This window comes from Centropristis striata, chromosome 13 (assembly GCF_030273125.1).
Source record: "Centropristis striata isolate RG_2023a ecotype Rhode Island chromosome 13, C.striata_1.0, whole genome shotgun sequence".
Taxonomy (NCBI): Eukaryota; Metazoa; Chordata; class Actinopteri; order Perciformes; family Serranidae; genus Centropristis; species Centropristis striata.
Window position 1 is genome coordinate 33476839 of NC_081529.1, and position 10498 is coordinate 33487336.

The window sequence follows — 10498 nt, forward strand, 5'->3', positions numbered from 1 at the left end:
TTAAAAAATTTAAAAAATTTAAAAATATATATAAAAAATATAAAAATAAATAAAAAGAAAAAAGAAAAGAAAAGAAAAGAAAAGAAAAAACAGCAACAACAACAAAATCACAAAACCAACCTAAATAAAAAAATAAAACGACAATAATAAATAAGAACTTTAAGACATTACAACTAAACAAGACACAAACAAACATCAAACATAATTACCACATAAAACACACAGTATATCAGTAAACTTGATAACCTAAGAGAAAATAATAATAAAGGGTTAAGTTAAACACCAGCCTTCCACTTCAATAAACCTTTCCCACTTTTCCAAATACCGTCCAACATCACCATTCCTATTAGCAATATAACCTTCCAAGACAAAATAACGTTTAATAAGCATCCTAAATTGATTAATATTCAAAGAATCTGCATTGACAGCTTTAAAAATAAATAGGATGGAGAACTGTCCAATCTTAAAGGCTGCTTAAAAAAGGTGTCCCTCTCCAATAAAAGCCCTGAGTTCTCTCTATATTTTCTGTCTGTGTCCGGGCATTTAAACCAACAATTGTAACATCACACCTCCAACGTATGGAGCACGTTTTTCATGAACGTGCACGCTGCTAAGTCTACTTTAAACCTTAAAAGGATACAACTTTTACTGTTTATATTCTGGGAGTACGCGTGCCCCTAGGGGGAAGTGAAGGCACTCCAGGGGTACGTGAGATTTTAAAATATACATTTAAAAAGTAGCATCCATGCAAAAATCCTTTAAAAATAACTATATTATATTATATTTAATGGTTCGACCCAACCTTCTAAATAGTACACTACAAATGAGCAGTGTTTTGCATATTTATGGAGTTTTAAATGGTTCATTTTATAGTTTTAAATGGATATATTGTCACTGTTTTTACAACATTAGTTTGAATCACTACATTTTATTGATGAGAAATATTTGCAATAAATTTAGTCATGGATTATTAACGTTTAAAAAGTTTGGAAAAGTTTTTTTCTCAAATGTTTGAATTTTGTACGTGTTTATGTATGTGTTCCAAAGTTTAATAAATCAGACTCTGATTTATTCCTTGGCTTTGAACCATGCATGAGATTCTGCTCTTGTTTTTAGTGTTTTATGGTTTGCTTTTTTTTATTGTTTTTTAAATTGTTTTTTTTTTAAAAGCAATGAATCTATTTAATTTAGTGTTTATTCCTGTTTTATTTATTTTATTGTCTCTTGTTCTGTTTGGTTATGTACAGTACTTTGTTGCGGCTGTGGTTGTTTTAAAGTGCTTTACAAATAAAGTTGAGTTGAGTTGAGATGGCACAGCGTTCTGTTTTTAAGTCTTTTTTTTTTTTTTAACCAAAAATGCTTTGCCCTGGTTAGGGGCTACATGGCTGAAAAAATATTTCACAGGGGGAACATCACTCAAAAAAGGTTGAGAACCACTGATATAGGGAACTGCTGGAAGTCAAGTATTGAGTTGATAGATAAGCAAATAATAAAAAATAAAGTAAATAAGTAAACAAACAGGCTAAATAGATAAATAAACAGAGGTGGATAAGTAGAAGAAGGCTAATTAAGACATTGGTTGATACGGACTCTGTAGCTGACAGAAACAGACAGAGAAGCAGAGCAACAGAAAGAGTGGTAGATACGTCAATCTGACTTAAGGTTCTCAAAAGGACATAGGCGGTCGCCTAGAGCGCCATCTGCTGAAGGGGCGCCGCCAGTCACCCTCGAGGGAGAAAAAAACATGACAATAATAATTTTCCATGCCCATTGTCGCCCTCGCTTCGTGTTCTGTCTTGAAAATAATAAATATTAACAAAATAAAGAAACAGATAAACAATGACATTTTGTCTCTTTTGGTGCTGAGTCATGTGAGGTGTGTTCATTGCCTTGCCCCCCTTTAGACGGTCAGACCGCTGTCACAGAGGTCAGGTAACGTCAAGTGACAGACACGTTGTGTTTTGATAAATCTTGCAAGATGAAACAGCCGTCAAAGCTCTCATTATTGTATTGGATAATATCGTTTTATTCCTGTATCTTATGTCATTTATTTTAATTCGTTTTAGCAATTGTGCTTCTGTAATTATGATTATTATTATTTTTTACCCTGAAAGTACTTTGTAAACCATGTTTTGGAAAGGTGCAATATAGTAAAATTTAATGTTCTTTATTATCATTATTGTCAAAATAATTCCAGCTTTTTAGTACTAATATTATTCTCATAAACTGAGACCCATTTTCCTCAGTTTATAATGTGCGCTGTTCATTCAACCATGACTTTTTTTTTTTAAAAGTAAAAAAAAAAACCCTAATAATTAACGGGTAAGAATCACAGTCAAGAGGCAAGCACACTCATTTTCTTTAGGAATTTTCTAGTTTTTAAAAAATGTTTACCCTGTAAAGTACTTTGTAAACCATGTTTTGGAAAGGTGCAATATAGTAAAATGTAATGTTCTTTATTATCATGAATGTCAATAATAGTTAAAAATAAGTCCAGCTTTTTAATAACTTTTTGGTTTTCTAATATTATTCTCATAACCATCAGAATGTGTACATCTTTTTTTGTATTTAAGTATATCATCAGTGTAATTATATTATGATAATATTATATTAGTATCATAATGTGTGCAGCTTATCCTTTTTTCTACATTTTGTTTTTTCTCGTACTGTTTCTGTTCTCTGTGTCTCTGCAGCCCCCTGGAGACAAATAAAGTGTTTTAAATTATAAATTATTAAAATGCTCCGCAGGCAGCAGAAGGGAGCAAACAGCTATTTAAAAAAAAAAAAAAAACGTGTTAAGATTTGTTTACATTTCATGTGCTAAACTATTGTATCAGAGTGGGTGAAATGCCCATGAAGCACCACGTGGAGGGGGAGGGAGGCTCATGTGACAATGAATGACGATTACAGTGCAAGATTGAGCCGCGGTTGCATCAGCAGGAGGAGGAAGACGCAGGAGGTTACAACACAGACGCTAACTGTAAAATAACCACAAACAGTTATGAGGTAGAGGTCACACATTGCTAGTGTTTTATTGGGCAGTTACATACGTGCAATAGGTCAAACAAAAAAATTTCACTGCAGAAAAAGGTGTGTCTAAAAACAAGATAAAACAGTAAATCTGAGGGAAATGATCTTGCTGCATGGACAGATAATTTACCTTGACAAGATTTCTTAAATTAAGATTATTAAATGTAGAGATAATCATTTTGAATGCTTAAAATAAGAAATTAACTCTTAAAACAAGATAAATTATCTAACACTTCTAAATCTAAAGTTTTTTTTTCTTGGTAAGAAACAAATAATCATCAGGTCACTCTGCTCGGGCCAGTTCATCGCTGCTTGCAGCTTTAATTGATCTTGTTTTAACCCTTTATCGGGCGAAGAACCGTATTTGGTAACTTCAGCGGATATCCAAAAAATAAAAACAAAAATATTTCGAGAAAAAAGTTGCAAATTTACTAGATTAAAGTGGCAAATCTGCTTGAAAAAGTCAAAAAAGCTTTTTTCTCGCAGATTTGCCACTTTAACCCTCTGGAGTCCATCTATTTATTGAAAATACACGTTTTATTTACAGTAATAACTTTATTTATATGTGATATGTAGGCAAGCTGAGAAAGCCAGTTGAAAGTTCAATCATAGGAGCTTTCACAGTGTGACATTTATGTTTCTAGACCATTTTTAAAATGTGAATTTTAAAGTATAAATGGTAAAAAAAAAATGGTACATTTCCATAAACACCTGTGTCTTTTATTTGTATTTTAGGTTCCTGCAGTTTTATACTTAATTAATTAAAATAAAATGAAAAATCTGACTGACAGCCAAGTGAGATTTAAATCTCATAAATCTGCAAATTTTTTCTCGTAGATTTGCCACTTTAATCTCGTAAATTTATTCCTCAAAATATTACCCCCCTCCCCCAGGTCCGTATGTTGGTTTTTTTTTTTACACATTCTGGCTGTATGTAATATCCTCCAATATTCTCTAGGGTTGAAATTTGGAATTTGCAAGTATTTCAATGAGTGCCCTCTTATTTTAAGTGTTCAACATGCTTATTTCTAGATTTAACAATCTTAATTTAAGAAATCTTGTCAAGGTAAATTATCTGTCCATGCAGCAAGATCATTTCCCTCAGATTTAGTGTTTTTATCTTGTATTTAGACACCTTTTCTGCAGTGTGACCATTAGTAATGGCAGCAGACATGGACACCCACCAACAGAAAACAAGCTTCTCTTCCACATGTCCACAAAACATCAGCATCACTCTGCTTCATCAGTATTAAAAGACATTCAGTAACCCATTTTGAGAACAAATCAGAGGAATACATGTTGCAGTCAGGACTTAAGCTTCATAAAAGCAAGTAACACAATACACTCTGTTACAGATTAATTAAGTAACATACAAAACAGAAAATTACAAAAGTTCCCTTTTAGAGGACCTCCTGTTACATTTTTTAGTCATCTTTGTTCAGTCGGCAGAAGTTTTTTAAAGTGATTGTAAATTTAACGCTATTATCTCAGTTACCTTGCAACCATATTAAACCTATATGTAACCATACAGCATTAAAAAGAAGTTAAAGCTCATTAATACCTATTTTTCTTAAACTAAAATACATTTAAATATCTCATCGTAATGATTATGCAGAAACTGAGGATTTTTCAGTGTTTTAAATCATGAATATTTCCCCAACAAGAAATGGGTGATTCTCATGAAGCCAGTCTAAGTTCTGTCTGTGAAGATTATAAGGACATACTTTATTAAACTAAATATATTTCACTTTTATATGAATGAACAATAGTTCATAATAATGAGGCACAATTCATTGTTTTGTGTTAAAATAATATTTTCTATATTTTTAAACAGATTTTTGATTCACAAATTCATTACTGTAATGCGTCCAGATATTTCCGGAAGATTTCCCCACACTTCTATACAATAAATATTTAATAAACTTCACAAAAACAAATATACATTTGTTTAAAAATGTATAATTTAACAGAATATAATCAAATATAATGGTTTTTAACAATAAATCTGAATGAAAATTGATGAGAAAAAATGGTTAAATGTAACGGTAATGATAGAATTGTTTGAATTAAAATGTGTATATTTTAATAAAAATTAATAAAACATTTTTTTTATACCAGCTACCCTTGAGCAAGAAAAAAAACAACCTTTTGTTGTTTTTTTTATTTAAAAATGTGTGTTATGGTGATGAATTTTGCTCACAGTATCTCTAAAAATGTCAGAAAATACCTTACATTTTTAAGAATAGATTATAAATTCATATTAAATAGTGACTTTAGATTGTATAGGTTATAAAGGGTCAAAGAAAATATGTATTTAATGCTCTTGGATTTTTGCTATGAGTTTTACCATGTTCATGAGAATCACCCAAATGTTGATGCATGATTGAGGCTTTTGGAACGTCTTGATTGACAAGACGTTTGGTTTTAAATGGACTAAAAGAGAAAAAAACAACAATCTTTTAAGTGCAGAGCGACGGCGAAACAAACCAGAGGCTCGGAAAAAGAGCTGGAATGAAGACAGGATTGCTTTTTTTTTTTGCCTCAAAGTGCGATCTAAAGCACACCAAACACAAACTCCAGTCTGAAATCAGTCAATCACAGAAATGCTTGGCTGCAGCTCCAACAGGAGCAGATGAATCACAGCAGAATGAGAAAAAAAACACCCAGAATGACAGCACGTCTTTGAATGCACCAATCAAAGAAAGTACAGTTGTGTTTGAATGCTGCGTGCTTCAGCCTGAACCATAAAAAGATAAATGATGAAGGGTACGGACATGTTCTTTTTCATGTTTCTTTTCTACATGAACTGTAAAAATACAATCAGGGGATTAAATAATACAAAGGATGCACCAGTTTTTGAAATTATGGGACAAAACTGATGTTTAAAATTTAAAAAAATGTTCTTTTTTGCCAAGAAAACAAAGAAATCCTCATTATAAAAAAAATAACAACCGTTTTAAAGGACTGTTTTTTCCATGTTTGACTGCAAAAAACCAACACAACATTTAGCCAGCGCAAAAAACTGAAGCGACACATCAGACAAATATCAGTGAACGTCATATTATTTGCCGATGGCGGTCAACAAGGCGGAAATAATGATGCGTTCAAGTGCACTCGGAACTCGGAAATTCGGGTAGGATCCAAGCCATAGATATATATATATATATATATATATATATATATATATATATATATATATATATATATATATATATATAATATAAACAGCCTTTCTTATATATATCTATGATCCAAGCAGCCCGAGTAGGTCGGAAATACATGGAAAACGTCAAAGCAAAATGGCAAAATGGAGGTAAACGGAGTAAATGGAGGTTGTGTTAATAAAAGTGTAGATTTACATTGTAGTGGTATTTGTACTCCCACTCTGTTCATTAAAGAGTTTGTGTGAGCGTAGTAGGGACGAAAAAGCACAGTAAAAGTGTAAAAATATTATAGTTTTTCCCATATTTAAACTACATTAGTCTATAAGGTGTAATACTGCATTTCCTTTTATTATATCCAGGAAATTGATAAGATTTAATTATATTTTTGTCTCTTAACACTTTATCAGGCGAAGAACCGTATTTGGTAACTTCAGCAGATATTCAAAATAAAAATATAAAAATATTTAGAGAAAAAAATTGCAAATTTACTAGATTAAAGTGGCAAATCTACAAGAAAAAAAGTTGCAGATTTAAGAGATTTAAAGTGGCGAATCTGCGCGAAAAAAGTCACAGATTTACGAGAAAAAAGCTTTTTCTCACAGATTAACCACTTTAAATCTCATAAATCTGCACATTTTTTCTTGTAGATTTGCCGCTTTAATCTCGGAAATATATTTCTCAAAATATTATCCCCCCATTTAGTTCCCCAGAATCATTTTTAAATGCTCGAAAAACATCCAAACAAACATCAATTTGCTGTGGTCGGCCATGTTTTCCCCCGAGGTTGAGCAATGAAACGTATTTACCTCCGAAGTCGGAATTTCCGAGTGCAATCGAACGCAGCATTAGCCCATTAACGATGTTCGGTGCGTCCCTAAATGATCCATAAATCTGCCCTCTGGATATTTCTATGAGCCAATACATGTTTTAACCAGATACAGGAACTAAAATTCCTGTATTTTGAGGTATATAGATTACATAGTTTAGAATAAGTGAGATCTACCTATAAGAATACATCCTTTACGACACTGCATTATTATTATTGTAAGCTAAATGTTTTACCTGTTAGTTGATTATGGTGCCGGCGCTAAGTCATGTCAGTAAATGCCATGTACAGGTACATGTCAAAAAATTAGAATATTGTGAAAAAGTTGAATATTTTTTGTCAATTATTTCAGAAAATGAAACTCGTACATTATATAGATTCATTACACATAGAGTGAAATATTTCAAGCCTGTTTTTCTTGTAATTGTGATGATTCTGGCTTAGAGATAATGAAAACACTAAACTCAGTGGAAAAAACGGACAAATTTACGAGAAAAAAAAAATCTCAAATTTACGATCAAAAAATTCAAATTCACACAAAAAAAATCACAAATTTAAGAGAAAAACATAAAAAAATATGATTAAAAAAATCTAAAATTTATGAGAGAAAGACAAATTTACAAGAAAAAAATCAAAAATTGAACACAAAAAAATACAAATTTAAAAATGTATGCAAAAAATAAAATTTTACGAGAAAAAAACCCTCAAATTTTTGATAAAAAAATTCCAAACTACAAGAAAGAAATTACACATTCTTAAATGTGTCATTTTTTCTCTCTTAAATTTGTAATTTCTTTCTTGTAGATCTGAATTTTTTATGATAAATTTGAGATTTTTCTTCTCGTAAATTTGTATTTTAATTTGTAATTCACAAGAAAAACAGGCTTGAAATATTTCACTCCATGTGTAATGAATCTATATTATGTATGAGTTTCACTTTCTGACATTACTGACTAAAAATATTGAACTTTTTCACGATATTCTAATTCTTTTAGATGTACCTGTACCGTCTTGCATCTGTAATTTCTAATGTATGTTTTTTTCCATCAATCTACTCTTATGTCGACAATCCCTCGGTTACACAGTTACAAAAGTTTTGTGCAAAATGAAGTCAATTTAAAGACCATTTCCCATCCCATAGAAAAATAGTAACACTCTTGTAAACACAAAAGGACAAAATACAGATTTGTTTTTTGCTTCAAAGTGCACGGACATTAATAACGCAGGGGAAGGAAACTGTTCATGATCCCTTAACATTTATAACACATGAACAAGATTATTGTTCAACTGGCGAAATTCAGTGCTAGTTGGTCATTAAAGCCTCAATATTCTTTGGAATGGCTTAAAGTGTTTGCAATTGTTTAAGAGCAGATCATTTGTTGTAGGACTGAAAAGGCTGATGGGAAATATTCCACGGGGCACATTCCTTCCCCTTTAAATCCTAATTAATGCTTTTTAGAATTTAGTTTTTTATTCCCTTTGATTAAAGGTATAATATGCAAGTTTTCTGCATTAAAATTACATTTTGACTACATTTTCGTTATATATTTTGTTGAGTTACGTACGTAAATTTCCCAAATGTTTCCAACCGTTTTCAAACTCCGAGAAACCTTTAATGTTAATTAGAGCTGCAACAATTATTATTATTTGATTAATCAAACAATAATCGATTATTAAATTAATCACCAACTATTTTGATAATCGAATAATTGGTTTGAGCAGTTTTTTTTTAAAGACAATAGGTCCAAATTCTCTGATTTCAGCTTCTTCAATGTGAATATTTCTGGTTTCTTTGTTTCTTTATGACAATAAACTGAATTTCCCCTTAGAATCCTAACTAATGCTTTTTAGAATTTAGTTTTTTATTCCCTTTGATTAAAGGTATAATATGCAAGTTTTCTGCATTAAAATTACATTTTGACTACATTTTTGTTATATATTTTGTTGAGTTGCTTACGTACATTTCCCAAATATTACCAACAGTTTTCAAACTCTGAGAAACCTTTAATGTTAATTAGAGCTGCAACAATTATTATTATTTGATTAATCAAACAATAATCGATTATTAAATTAATCACCAACTATTTTGATAATCGAATAATTGGTTTGAGCAGTTTTTTTTAAAGACAATAGGTCCAAATTCTCTGATTTCAGCTTCTTCAATGTGAATATTTCTGTTTTTTTTTGTTCCTTTTTATGACAATAAACTGAATATCCCCTTTGAATCCTAACTAATGCTTTTTAGAAGTTAGTTTTATTATTCCCTTTGATTAAAGGTATAATATGCAAGTTTTCTGCATTAAAATGACATTTTGACTACATTTTTGTTAAATATTTTGTTGAGTTACGTACGTAAATTTCCCAAATGTTTCCAACCGTTTTCAAACTCCGAGAAACCTTTAATGTTAATTAGAGCTGCTACAATTATTATTATTTGATTAATCAAACAATAATCGATTATTAAATTAATCACCAACTATTTTGATAATCGAATAATTGGTTTGAGCAGTTTTTTTTAAAGACAATAAGTCCAAATTCTCTGATTTCAGCTTCTTCAATGTGAATATTTCTGGTTTCTTTGTTTCTTTATGACAATAAACTGAATATCCCCTTTGAATCCTAACTAATGTTTTTTAGAATTTAGTTTTTTATTCCCTTTGGTTAAAGGTATAATATGCAACTTTTCTGCATTAAAATTACATTTTGATTACATTTTTGTCATATATTTTGTTGAGTTACGTACGTAAATTTCCCAAATGTTACCAACAAATTTCAAACTCTGAGAAACCTGTAAATCATTGGGTCTGTTTGTTTTGGAGAGGAGTAGACCTCTGTGGATAATTCAGCTCCCTCACCAAACTCTTGTTTCTTGCTACCGTTTTGATTGAGAGACCCACAGCGGCAGAAAATTACACATTGTGCTTTTAAAGGTATGCTGGCATACACTCATCAAGCTACACTGCCCTACAAAGTCTAACTGCAGTAACTACATTTTTGGTCCAAATTGAGTTATAACTAAAAAATGAACTCCTTGATGTCTGTTTTATCTTGTGACAAAGTTTTAGATTTCAATTTTGCTTTATTTCAGAGAAATAATTGCAATAACTACAAAATCCAACTCAAAACCAAGCAGTAAATGCACTTACCACGGTCTGCTTTGGATTTATATACTAATTTAAACATAAAAATAATAGAAATTATAAGTTTATTTGATAGGGAAATTATTATCTAGATAGCGATGTGAAAAAGTGAGATAAAATTATATTAAGACTAAAATATAACATTTCTTTATAATATTAATTCTAAAAATACACAAATTTTTGAATAGAGTTGTTAAACACTTTTATAACTAATTAATTTGAAAATGTTTATTCACTGAAAACTAAATATAAAAGCTGAAAGAAGACAACAACATTGTAGTTACTGCACTCTTTTTCTCCATTACTAGTTGAACCTTTTACAGCAATGCAGTAACTAC